Consider the following 13,705-nt stretch of genomic DNA (forward strand, 5'->3'; position numbering starts at 1 on the left):
CCATCCAGACCTCATCCCCTCAACCCCAAGAACCCACCCAGACCTCATCCCCTCAACACCTAAAGCCTACCCAGCCCTCACCCCTCCTCATCCCCTCTCCTTCCATGTGACCCCCCACCCTTGCGAGGGAGGTGGGAGGTCCCCCCCACCCCCTCTAACCTTCCCCCTCCCAACCTCTCAACCTCTATCTGTCTCCCAACCTTACGCTATCTCCCAATCCCTCTATGCCCTCCCTAATCTTCAGACCCAGTATGCCCTTCCTACTCCAGACCTACCTACCCAGGCCCTACCCCAGACCCTCCTACCTACCTTCCTAGAAGCCCAGCCCCCAGTAGCCCCCCAAGCACTCTTTCTGAACACCCCCCTCCTGAACTCTTTCACCCCCCATACACCCCCCGGACCCCCCCAGACACCCCCCGGATCCCCCCGGAAATCCCCCGGACCCTCCCCGCCCCCAGTCATCCCCCAGACACCCCCCAGATCCCCCAGATCCCCCAGATCCCCTCTACCCCCAGTCACCCCCCAGACATCCCCCAGATCCCCCCAGACCCCCAGAGAAAGGGAGAACTCTGGAACAAGAGTTTCCATGAAGAATCTCAAGGTTTGGTACACCAATGCTGATGGGGTATCTAATAAAGCAGAAGAGATAAAAGAAAGAGTGAGTGAAGCAGATCCTGACATAGTTGCAATTGTGGAAACTAAAATTAATGACATGATCTCAGATGCAATCTTTCCTGAAGGGTACCAGGTGATACGAAAAGAGAGGACACAGAGACAGGGAGGGGGAGTAGCACTCCTAATAAAGCGGAAATGGAAGTTTGAAGACCTGGGAAATCGAGTTAACAATGAGTGCACAAGCTTCGTACATGGAACTCTGACAGTAGATGGGAGGAAGATTGTGATCCTGGTAATCTACAATCCCCCACCAAACAGTAGAAGACCCAGGCAGGAGTATGATGACAACAACAAAGCATGTATAGATGAACTGCAGAAGGCAGCAACACTAGCCCACAGAATGAGAGCGAAGCTGCTGATCATGGGGGACCTAAATCATGGAGAGATAAATTGGGAATCAAGGAATCCCCATGGAGGGGACGAAACGTGGGGAGCAAAATTAGTAGATGTTATAGACAGGAATTTCCTGACACAACATGTGAAGGAAGACACAAGGGAAAGAGGAGGAGATGCACCGAGCCTATTAGACCTGATTTTCACCCAGAACGTAGAAGATATCGAGAATTTAGAGCATGAAATACCTCTAGGGGCCAGTGACCATTGTGTCCTAGTCTTTGACTACATGATGGAATTCAAACTTATGACCATGGGACAAGAGATCTGGGAAAGGAGAGCTGACTACAGGAAAGGGGACTATATGAGGATAAGGGACTATCTGGGTGAAGTGCAGTGGGAGGAAGAAATTAGAGGAAAAACAGTCCAAGATATGATGGACCTAGTCATACAGAAATGCCAGGAGGCCGAAGAGAGATTTATACCAACGGTAAAGGGAAAAAATAAGAAGGAATATAATAACCCATGGTTTAATAGACAGTGTCAGGAAGCAAAAATGGCCAGCAGACGGGAGTGGAGGAAGTACAAAAGACAAAGAACAGAGGACAACAGAAGCAGATACAACAGAGCTAGGAACGATTACATTAACATAAGACGAACATCGGAAAGGGACTATGAGAACGATATTGCAATCAAAGCGAAAAAACAACCTAAGTTACTACACAGTCATATAAGAAGAAAAATGTCGGTGAACGACCAAGTGACAAGACTAAGGAAGACAGAGGGGGCATATACTGAAAGTGACAAGGAAATCTGTGAGGCACTGAATGCCAGTTTCCATGGAGTGTTCACTACCGAGCCTGAGCAGCTCCCATTGTTGGAAGGGGTTACCCTAGATGAAAGACTATCAGATATAGAGGTGACAGCAGAGGAGGTAATGAAACAGTTGACAACTCTAGATGCAACTAAAGCAGTTGGACCAGACAAAGTATCACCGTGGATACTAAAAGAAGCAGCACAGGCCCTCAGCGTGCCTCTGGCAATGATCTTTAATGAGTCACTTATGTCAGGAGAATTGCCCAGTTGCTGGAAGAAGGCAAATGTCGTGCCGATCTTCAAGAAAGGAGATAGGGAGGAGGCACTTAACTACAGACCTGTATCACTGACAAGCATCCCCTGTAAAATACTGGAAAGAATAATTAGGCTGCGACTGGTTGCACACCTGGAGAACATTAGGTTTGTGAACAAACATCAACATGGGTTCTGGACAGGGAAATCGTGCCTAACAAACCTTCTGGAATTCTATGATAAAATAACGAGGATAAGACAGGACAGAGATGGTTGGGCAGACTGCATATTTCTGGACTGCCAAAAAGCCTTTGATACAGTACCGCACATGAGACTGCTGTTCAAGCTCGAGAGGCAGGCGGGGTGGGGGGAAAGGTCCTAGAATGGATAAGGAACTACCTAACAGGAAGGAGCCAAAGAGTTACGGTAAGGGGCGAGAAGTCGGACTGGCGAACAGTAACAAGTGGAGTACCACAAGGATCGGTGCTGGGACCAATTCTATTTCTTGTATATGTTAACGACATGTTTACAGGCGTAGAGTCCTACATGTCGATGTTTTCGGATGATGCAAAGTTGATGAGAAGAGTTGTGACAGATGAGGATTGCAGGATCCTCCAAGAGGACCTGAACAGATTGCAGTGATGGTCAGAGAAATGGCTACTAGAATTCAACACGAGCAAATGTAAAGTTATGGAAATGGGACTAGGAGATAGGAGACCAAAGGGACAGTACACAATGAAGGGGAACAGCCTACCTGTAACGACGCGTGAAAGAGACCTGGGGGTGGACGTAACACCTAATCTATCTCCTGAGGCACATATTAATAGGATAACGACAGCAGCGTACTCTACACTGGCAAAAGTTAGAACATCATTCAGAAACCTAAGTAAGGAGGCATTTAGGGCGCTTTACACTGCCTACGTAAGGCCAGTCTTAGAGTATGCCGCCTCATCATGGAGTCCCCATCTGAAGAAGCATATAATGAAACTGGAAAAGGTTCAGAGGTTTGCAACGAGACTCGTCCCAGAGCTACGAGGGATGGGGTATGAAGAGCGCCTGAGGGAACTGTGCCTTACGACACTAGAAAGAAGAAGGGAGAGGGGGGACATGATAGGAACGTATAAGATACTCAGAGGAATTGACAGAGTGGACATAGACGAAATGTTCACACGGAATAGTAAGAGAACGAGAGGACATGGATGGAAGCTTGAAACTCAGATGAGTCACAGAGATGTTAGGAAGTTTTCTTTTAGCGTGAGAGTAGTGGGGAAATGGAATGCACTTCAGGAACAGGTTGTGGAAGCAAATACTATTCATAATTTTAAAACCAGGTATGATAGGGAAATAGGACAGGAGTCATTGCTGTAAACAACCGATGCTCGAAAGGCGGGATCCAAGAGTCAATGCTCGATCCTGCAGACACAACTAGGTGAGTACAACTAGGTGAGTACACACACACACACACACACACACACACACACACACACACACACACACACACACACACACACACACACACACACACACACACACACACACACACACGCACGCACGCACGCACACACACACACACACACACACACACACACACACACACACACACACACACACACACACACACACACACACACACACACACCCAAACCCACCCACCCACCCACCCACCCACCCAGACCCACCCACCCACACACCCAAACCCACCCACCCACCCACCCACCCACCCAGACCCACCCACCCACACACACACACACACACACACACACACACACACACACACACACACACACACACACACACACACACACACACACACACACACACACACACACACACACACACACACACACACACACACACACACACACACACACACGCACACACACACACACACACACACACACACACACACAGGTGTAGGTAGCTCCACCACTACTATCACCAGGTAGCTCCACCACTACCATCACCAGGTAGCTCCACCACTACCATCACCAGGTAGCTACACCACTACCATCACCAGGTAGCTACACCACTACTATCACCAGGTAGCTCCACCACTACCATCACCAGGTAGCTACATCACTACCATCGCCAGGTAGCTCCACCACTACGATCACCAGGTAGCTCCACCACTACAATCACCAGGTAGCTCCACCACTACCATCACCAGGTAGCTACATCACTACCATCACCAGGTAGCTCCACCACTACCATCACCAGGTAGCTCCACCACTACCATTACCAGGTAGCTCCACCACTACAATCACCAGGTAGCTCCACCACTACCATCACCAGGTAGCTACATCACTACCATCACCAGGTAGCTCCACCACTACCATCACCAGGTAGCTACATCACTACCATCACCAGGTAGCAACACCACTACCATCACCAGGTAGCTACAACACTACCATCACCAGGTAGCTACAACACTACCATCACCAGGTAGCAACACCACTACAATCACCACGTAGCTACACCACTTCAGTCACCAGGTAAGTACATCACTACAATCACCAGGTAGCTACACCACTACCATCACCAGGTAGCTACACCACTACCATCACCAGGTAGCTACCCGACTACAATCACAAGGTAGCTGCTCCACTACAATCACCAGGTAGCTACACCACTACCATCACTAGGTAGCTACACCACTACCATCACCAGGTAGCTACACCACTACCATCACCAGGTAGCTACACCACTACCATCACCAGGTAGCTACACCACTACCATCACCAGGTAGCTACACCACTACAATCACCACATAGCAACACCACTACCATCACCAGGTAGCTACCCGACTACAATCACCAGGTAGCGGCTCCACTACAATCACCAGGTAGCTACACCACTACCATCACTAGGTAGCTACACCACTACCATCACCAGGTAGCTACACCACTACCATCACCAGGTAGCTCCACCACTACCATCACCAGGTAGCTCCACTACTACAATCACCAAGTAGCTTCACTACTACCATCACCAGGTAGCTTCACCACTACCATCACCAGGTAGCTTCACCACTACCATCACCAGGTAGCTCCACCACTACAATCACCAGGTAGCTCCACCACTACAATCACCACGTAGCTACACCACTACAATCACCAGGTAGCTCCACCACTACAATCACCACGTAGCTACACCACTACAATCACCACGAAGTTCCACCACTACAATCACCAGGTAGCTCCACCACTACAATCACAAGGTAGCTCCACCACTACAATCAACACGTAGCTACACCACTACAATCACCAGGTAGCTACTCCACTACAATCACCTGGTAGCTGCCAGGTGCGTGTCGTATTTCTGCATGTTGTAACACATCTCATTTCCAAACATTAGCGATGAACAATACAGCAACAAATTAATAATATTCTGTAAAAAACAAAATACTTTTCAGAAAAAATAAAACATAAATAATGAGTACTGATAGAATCAACACCTCCATGATGATGGTGGTGGCGGTGGTGTGTCGTGTGTTGTGGTACGTCTGGGGTGTGGTCCAGAACCACCTCCGTCTGCGCCTCCTCTAGCGGCAGTACGACTCCAGCTGGCGGGGACTGTTGAGTAACGTCCCCCTCTTGAAGATGATCGTCCCTCCACGCCCCGGGACCTTCACGACCCCCTGGACCTGCTGGACCATGTCCAGATGCTTCGTGACGGGCGTCCTCGAGGTGGCCGTCTGGTGGGCCATCATCAGGACCCTTAGTATCCTTCTCGACCTGGACCCAGTTGAGTCCTAAGTGAAGGAGACGGAGTCGACGGGGCCACCTCCAGTGACCCCACCCGTGACCACCCCCGTTACAACACCAGTGTCACACACTCTGCGCATAACACCACAGCCCGTGACTCCCGGAATCCGGGGCAGGCGTGTGGGGATACGACCCAGGTCACGACCCAGGTCACCTGTGACACAGACGTGGTGCTACCGGACACCACCTGAGGCATAATTGGTGTTGACCACCCCCGTGACTACATCCGTGACAACCCCTGTGACTACATCCGTGACAACCCCTGTGACAACAGCAGTGACCACCCCCGTGACAACCCCTGTGACAACACCAGTGTCACACACTCTGCGCATAACACCGCAGCCCGTGACTCCCGTGATCCGGGGCAGGCGTGTAGGGATACGACCCAGGTCACGACCTAGATCACCCGTGACACAGACGTGGTGCTACAGGACACCACCTGTGGCATAATTGGTGGTGACAACCCCCGTGACCAGCACTGTGACCACACCCGTGACTACCCCCGTGTCCACACCCGTGACAACCCCCGTGACTACCCCTGTGACAACACCAGTGTCACACACTCTGCGCATAACACCGTAGCCCGTGACTCCCGTGATCCGGGGCAGGCGTGTCGGGATACGACCCAGGTCACGACCCAGGTCACCTGTGACACAGACGTGGTGCTACAGGACACCACCTGAGGCATAATTGGTGGTGACCACCCCCGTGACTACATCCGTGACCACCCCCGTGACAACCCCTGTGACAACACCAGTGTCACACACTCAGCGCATATCACCGCAGCCCGTGACTCCCATGATCCGGGGCAGGCGTGTCGGGATACGATCCAGGTCACGGCCCAGGTCACCTGTGACACAGACGTGGTGCTACAGGACACCACCTGAGGCATAATTGGTGGTGACCACCCCCGTGACTACATCCGTGACAACCCCCGTGACAACCCCTGTGACAACACCAGTGTCACACACTCTGCGCATAACACCGCAGCCCGTGACTCCCATGATCCGGGGCAGGCGTGTCGGGATACAACCCAGGTCACGGCCTAGGTCACGGCCCAGGTCACCTGTGACACAGACGTGGTGCTACAGGACACCACCTGTGGCATAATTGGTGGTGACCAACCCCGTGACTACATCCGTGACAACCCCCGTGACTACCCCTGTGACAACACCAGTGTCACACACTCTGCGCATTACACCGCAGCCCGTGACTCCCGTGATCCGGGGCAGGCGTGTCGGTATACGACCCAGGTCACGACCCAGGTCACCCGTGACACAGACGTGGTGCTACAGGACTCCACCTGTGGCATAATTGGTGGTGACTACACCCGTGACTACATCCGTGACCACATCCGTGAGTATCCCATCCGTGACCACCCCTGTGACAACACCAGTGTCACACACTCTGCGCATAACACCGCAGCCCGTGACTCCCATGATCCGGGGCAGGCGTGTCGGTATACGACCCAGGTCACGACCCAGGTCACCTGTGACACAGACGTGGTGCTACAGGACACCACCTGTGGCATAATTAGTGATGACTACACCCGTGACTACATCCGTGACCACATCCGTGACTACCCCAGTGACCACCCCTGTGACAACACCCGTGACAACATCAGTGTCACACACACTCTGCGCATAACACCGCAGCCCGTGACTCCCGTGACCCGGGGCAGGCGTGGCAGGTCACGACCTCAGTGAACTACAGTTCGTGAACTGAGGAATAACCTGGTGTAGGAACACCAGATTCCTACCTTAACACTTTGACGTGGGGGCTAACACTTTGCCGTGGAAGTGACTAACACCTTGCCGTGGAGGTGACTAACACGACCTTGGTTTTGCGGGCCTCTCGCTCGCTAGGTTATGCAGGCCTCTCGCTCGCTCCTTTTGCGGGCCTCTCGCTCGCTAAGTTTTGCAGTCCTCTCGCTCGCTCGTTTTTGCGGGCCTCTCGCTCGCTAAGTTTTGCGGGCCTCTCGCTCGCTCTGTTTTGCGGGACTCTCGCTCGCTCTGTTTTGCGGGCCTCTCGCTCGCTAAGTTTTGCGGGCCTCTCGCTCGCTTTGTTTTGCGGGACTCTCGCTCGCTCTGTTTTGCGGGCCTCTCGCTCGCTCTGTTTTGCGGGCCTCTCGCTCGCTTGATTTTGCGGGCCTCTCGCTCGCTCGGTTTTGCGGGCCTCTCGCTCGCTAAGTTTTGCGGTCCTCTCGCTCGCTCGGTTTTGCGGGCCTCTCACTCGCTCGGTTTTGCGGGTCTCTCGCTCGCTAAGTTTTGCGGGCCTCTCGCTCGCTCGGTTTTGCGTTCCTCTCGCTCGCTCTGTTTTCCGGGCCTCTCGCTCGCTCTGTTTTGCGGGCCTCTCGCTCGCTCTGTTTTCCGGGCCTCTCGCTCGCTCTGTTTTGCGGGCCTCTCGCTCGCTCTGTTTTGCGGGCCTCTCGCTTGCTCGGTTTTGCGGGCCTCTCGCTCGCTCGGTTTTGAGGGCCTCTCGCTCGCTCGGTTTTGCGGGCCTCTCGCTCGCTAGGTTTTGCGGGCCTCTTGCTTGCTAGGTTTTGCAGGGATTTCGCTCGCTCGGATTTGCGGGCCTCTCGCTCACGCGGTTTTGAGGGCATACTGTTTGCGTGTTGTTAGTCACCCCCACGGCAAAGTGTTAGTCCCCCCATGGCAAGTTACGTGTTACTCCCCCAATGGCAAAGTGTTTGTCCCCCCTCTGCAAAGTGTTAGTCCCCCCCAACGGCAAAGTGTTAGTCCCCCCCAACGGCAAAGTGTTTGTCCCCCCATGGCAAAGTGTTTGTCCCCCCACGGCAAAGTGTTTGTCCTCCCACAGCAAAGTGTTATTTCCCCCCCCCCAACGGCAAAGTGTTATTCCCCCCCCAACGGCAAAGTGTTATTCCCCCCCCCCCCCTAACGGCAAAGTGTTAGGAGCGAGTGGCCAAGAGTATTCATCTAATTCTGCTTATGGGGGTTTGGCTCTTTCGGCTCCCTTCCCATCTGTCATATATCAAATTATTTTTTTGCCACAAAACACACACACACACACACACACACACACACACACACACACACACACACACACACACACACACACACACACACACACACACACACACACACACACACACACACACGCACGCACGCACGCACGCACGCACGCACGCACGCACGCACGCACGCACGCACGCACGCACGCACACACACACACACACACACACACACACACACACACACACACACACACACACACACACACACACACACACACACACACACACACACACACACACACACACAGGTGTAGGTAGCTCCACCACTACCATCACCAGGTAGCTCCACCACTACCATCACCAGGTAGCTACACCACTACCATCACCAGGTAGCTACACCACTACTATCACCAGGTAGCTCCACCACTACCATCACCAGGTAGCTACATCACTACCATCGCCAGGTAGCTCCACCACTACGATCACCAGGTAGCTCCACCACTACAATCACCAGGTAGCTCCACCACTACCATCACCAGGTAGCTACATCACTACCATCACCAGGTAGCTCCACCACTACCATCACCAGGTAGCTCCACCACTACCATTACCAGGTAGCTCCACCACTACAATCACCAGGTAGCTCCACCACTACCATCACCAGGTAGCTACATCACTACCATCACCAGGTAGCTCCACCACTACCATCACCAGGTAGCTACATCACTACCATCACCAGGTAGCAACACCACTACCATCACCAGGTAGCTACAACACTACCATCACCAGGTAGCTACAACACTACCATCACCAGGTAGCAACACCACTACAATCACCACGTAGCTACACCACTTCAGTCACCAGGTAAGTACATCACTACAATCACCAGGTAGCTACACCACTACCATCACCAGGTAGCTACACCACTACCATCACCAGGTAGCTACCCGACTACAATCACCAGGTAGCTGCTCCACTACAATCACCAGGTAGCTACACCACTACCATCACTAGGTAGCTACACCACTACCATCACCAGGTAGCTACACCACTACCATCACCAGGTAGCTACACCACTACCATCACCAGGTAGCTACACCACTACCATCACCAGGTAGCTACACCACTACAATCACCACATAGCAACACCACTACCATCACCAGGTAGCTACTCGACTACAATCACCAGGTAGCGGCTCCACTACAATCACCAGGTAGCTACACCACTACCATCACTAGGTAGCTACACCACTACCATCACCAGGTAGCTACACCACTACCATCACCAGGTAGCTCCACCACTACCATCACAAGGTAGCTACACCACTACCATCAACAGGTAGCTACATCACTACCATCACCAGGTAGCTACACCACTACCATCACCAGGTAGCTACACCACTACCATCACCAGGTAGCTCCACTACTACAATCACCAAGTAGCTTCACTACTACCATCACCAGGTAGCTTCACCACTACCATCACCAGGTAGCTTCACCACTACCATCACCAGGTAGCTCCACCACTACAATCACCAGGTAGCTCCACCACTACAATCACCACGTAGCTACACCACTACAATCACCAGGTAGCTCCACCACTACAATCACCACGTAGCTACACCACTACAATCACCACGAAGCTCCACCACTACAATCACCAGGTAGCTCCACCACTACAATCACAAGGTAGCTCCACCACTACAATCAACACGTAGCTACACCACTACAATCACCAGGTAGCTACTCCACTACAATCACCTGGTAGCTGCCAGGTGCGTGTCGTATTTCTGCATGTTGTAACACATCTCATTTCCAAACATTAGCGATGAACAATACAGCAACAAATTAATAATATTCTGTAAAAAACAAAATACTTTTCAGAAAAAATAAAACATAAATAATGAGTACTGATAGAATCAACACCTCCATGATGATGGTGGTGGCGGTGGTGTGTCGTGTGTTGTGGTACGTCTGGGGTGTGGTCCAGAACCACCTCCGTCTGCGCCTCCTCTAGCGGCAGTACGACTCCAGCTGGCGGGGACTGTTGAGTAACGTCCCCCTCTTGAAGATGATCGTCCCTCCACGCCCCGGGACCTTCACGACCCCCTGGACCTGCTGGACCATGTCCAGATGCTTCGTGACGGGCGTCCTCGAGGTGGCCGTCTGGTGGGCCATCATCAGGACCCTTAGTATCCTTCTCGACCTGGACCCAGTTGAGTCCTAAGTGAAGGAGACGGAGTCGACGGGGCCACCTCCAGTGACCCCACCCGTGACCACCCCCGTTACAACACCAGTGTCACACACTCTGCGCATAACACCACAGCCCGTGACTCCCGGAATCCGGGGCAGGCGTGTGGGGATACGACCCAGGTCACGACCCAGGTCACCTGTGACACAGACGTGGTGCTACCGGACACCACCTGAGGCATAATTGGTGTTGACCACCCCCGTGACTACATCCGTGACAACCCCTGTGACCACCCCCGTGACAACCCCTGTGACAACACCAGTGTCACACACTCTGCGCATAACACCGCAGCCCGTGACTCCCGTGATCCGGGGCAGGCGTGTAGGGATACGACCCAGGTCACGACCTAGATCACCCGTGACACAGACGTGGTGCTACAGGACACCACCTGTGGCATAATTGGTGGTGACAACCCCCGTGACCAGCACTGTGACCACACCCGTGACTACCCCCGTGTCCACACCCATGACAACCCCCGTGACAACCCCCGTGACTACCCCTGTGACAACACCAGTGTCACACACTCTGCGCATAACACCGTAGCCCGTGACTCCCGTGATCCGGGGCAGGCGTGTCGGGATACGACCCAGGTCACGACCCAGGTCACCTGTGACACAGACGTGGTGCTACAGGACACCACCTGAGGCATAATTGGTGGTGACCACCCCCGTGACTACATCCGTGACCACCCCCGTGACAACCCCTGTGACAACACCAGTGTCACACACTCAGCGCATATCACCGCAGCCCGTGACTCCCATGATCCGGGGCAGGCGTGTCGGGATACGATCCAGGTCACGGCCCAGGTCACCTGTGACACAGACGTGGTGCTACAGGACACCACCTGAGGCATAATTGGTGGTGACCACCCCCGTGACTACATCCGTGACAACCCCCGTGACAACCCCTGTGACAACACCAGTGTCACACACTCTGCGCATAACACCGCAGCCCGTGACTCCCATGATCCGGGGCAGGCGTGTCGGGATACAACCCAGGTCACGGCCTAGGTCACGGCCCAGGTCACCTGTGACACAGACGTGGTGCTACAGGACACCACCTGTGGCATAATTGGTGGTGACCACCCCCGTGACTACATCCGTGACAACCCCCGTGACTACCCCTGTGACAACACCAGTGTCACACACTCTGCGCATTACACCGCAGCCCGTGACTCCCGTGATCCGGGGCAGGCGTGTCGGTATACGACCCAGGTCACGACCCAGGTCACCCGTGACACAGACGTGGTGCTACAGGACTCCACCTGTGGCATAATTGGTGGTGACTACACCCGTGACTACATCCGTGACCACATCCGTGACTATCCCATCCGTGACCACCCCTGTGACAACACCAGTGTCACACACTCTGCGCATAACACCGCAGCCCGTGACTCCCATGATCCGGGGCAGGCGTGTCGGTATACGACCCAGGTCACGACCCAGGTCACCTGTGACACAGACGTGGTGCTACAGGACACCACCTGTGGCATAATTGGTGATGACTACACCCGTGACTACATCCGTGACCACATCCGTGACTACCCCAGTGACCACCCCTGTGACAACACCCGTGACAACATCAGTGTCACACACTCTGCGCATAACACCGCAGCCCGTGACTCCCGTGACCCGGGGCAGGCGTGGCAGGTCACGACCTCAGTGAACTACAGTTCGTGAACTGAGGAATAACCTGGTGTAGGAACACCAGATTCCTACCTTAACACTTTGACGTGGGGGCTAACACTTTGCCGTGGAGGTGACTAACACCTTGCCGTGGAGGTGACTAACACGACCTTGGTTTTGCGGGCCTCTCGCTCGCTAGGTTATGCAGGCCTCTCGCTCGCTCCGTTTTGCGGGCCTCTCGCTCGCTAAGTTTTGCAGTCCTCTCGCTCGCTCGTTTTTGCGGGCCTCTCGCTCGCTAAGTTTTGCGGGCCTCTCGCTCGCTCTGTTTTGCGGGACTGTCGCTCGCTCTGTTTTGCGGGCCTCTCGCTCGCTAAGTTTTGCGGGCCTCTCGCTCGCTTTGTTTTGCGGGACTCTCGCTCGCTCTGTTTTGCGGGCCTCTCGCTCGCTCTGTTTTGCGGGCCTCTCGCTCGCTTGATTTTGCGGGCCTCTCGCTCGCTCGGTTTTGCGGGCCTCTCGCTCGCTAAGTTTTGCGGTCCTCTCGCTCGCTCGGTTTTGCGGGCCTCTCACTCGCTCGGTTTTGCGGGTCTCTCGCTCGCTAAGTTTTGCGGGCCTCTCGCTCGCTCGGTTTTGCGTTCCTCTCGCTCGCTCTGTTTTCCGGGCCTCTCGCTCGCTCTGTTTTGCGGGCCTCTCGCTCGCTCTGTTTTGCGGGCCTCTCGCTCGCTCTGTTTTGCGGGCCTCTCGCTTGCTCTGTTTTGCGGGCCTCTCGCTTGCTCGGTTTTGCGGGCCTCTCGCTCGCTCGGTTTTGAGGGCCTCTCGCTCGCTCGGTTTTGCGGGCCTCTCGCTCGCTAGGTTTTGCGGGCCTCTTGCTTGCTAGGTTTTGCAGGGATTTCGCTCGCTCGGATTTGCGGGCCTCTCGCTCACGCGGTTTTGAGGGCATACTGTTTGCGTGTTGTTAGTCACCCCCACGGCAAAGTGTTAGTCCCCCCATGGCAAGTTACGTGTTACTCCCCCAATG

Source organism: Procambarus clarkii, chromosome 4, assembly GCF_040958095.1.
Source record: "Procambarus clarkii isolate CNS0578487 chromosome 4, FALCON_Pclarkii_2.0, whole genome shotgun sequence".
Taxonomy (NCBI): domain Eukaryota; kingdom Metazoa; phylum Arthropoda; class Malacostraca; order Decapoda; family Cambaridae; genus Procambarus; species Procambarus clarkii.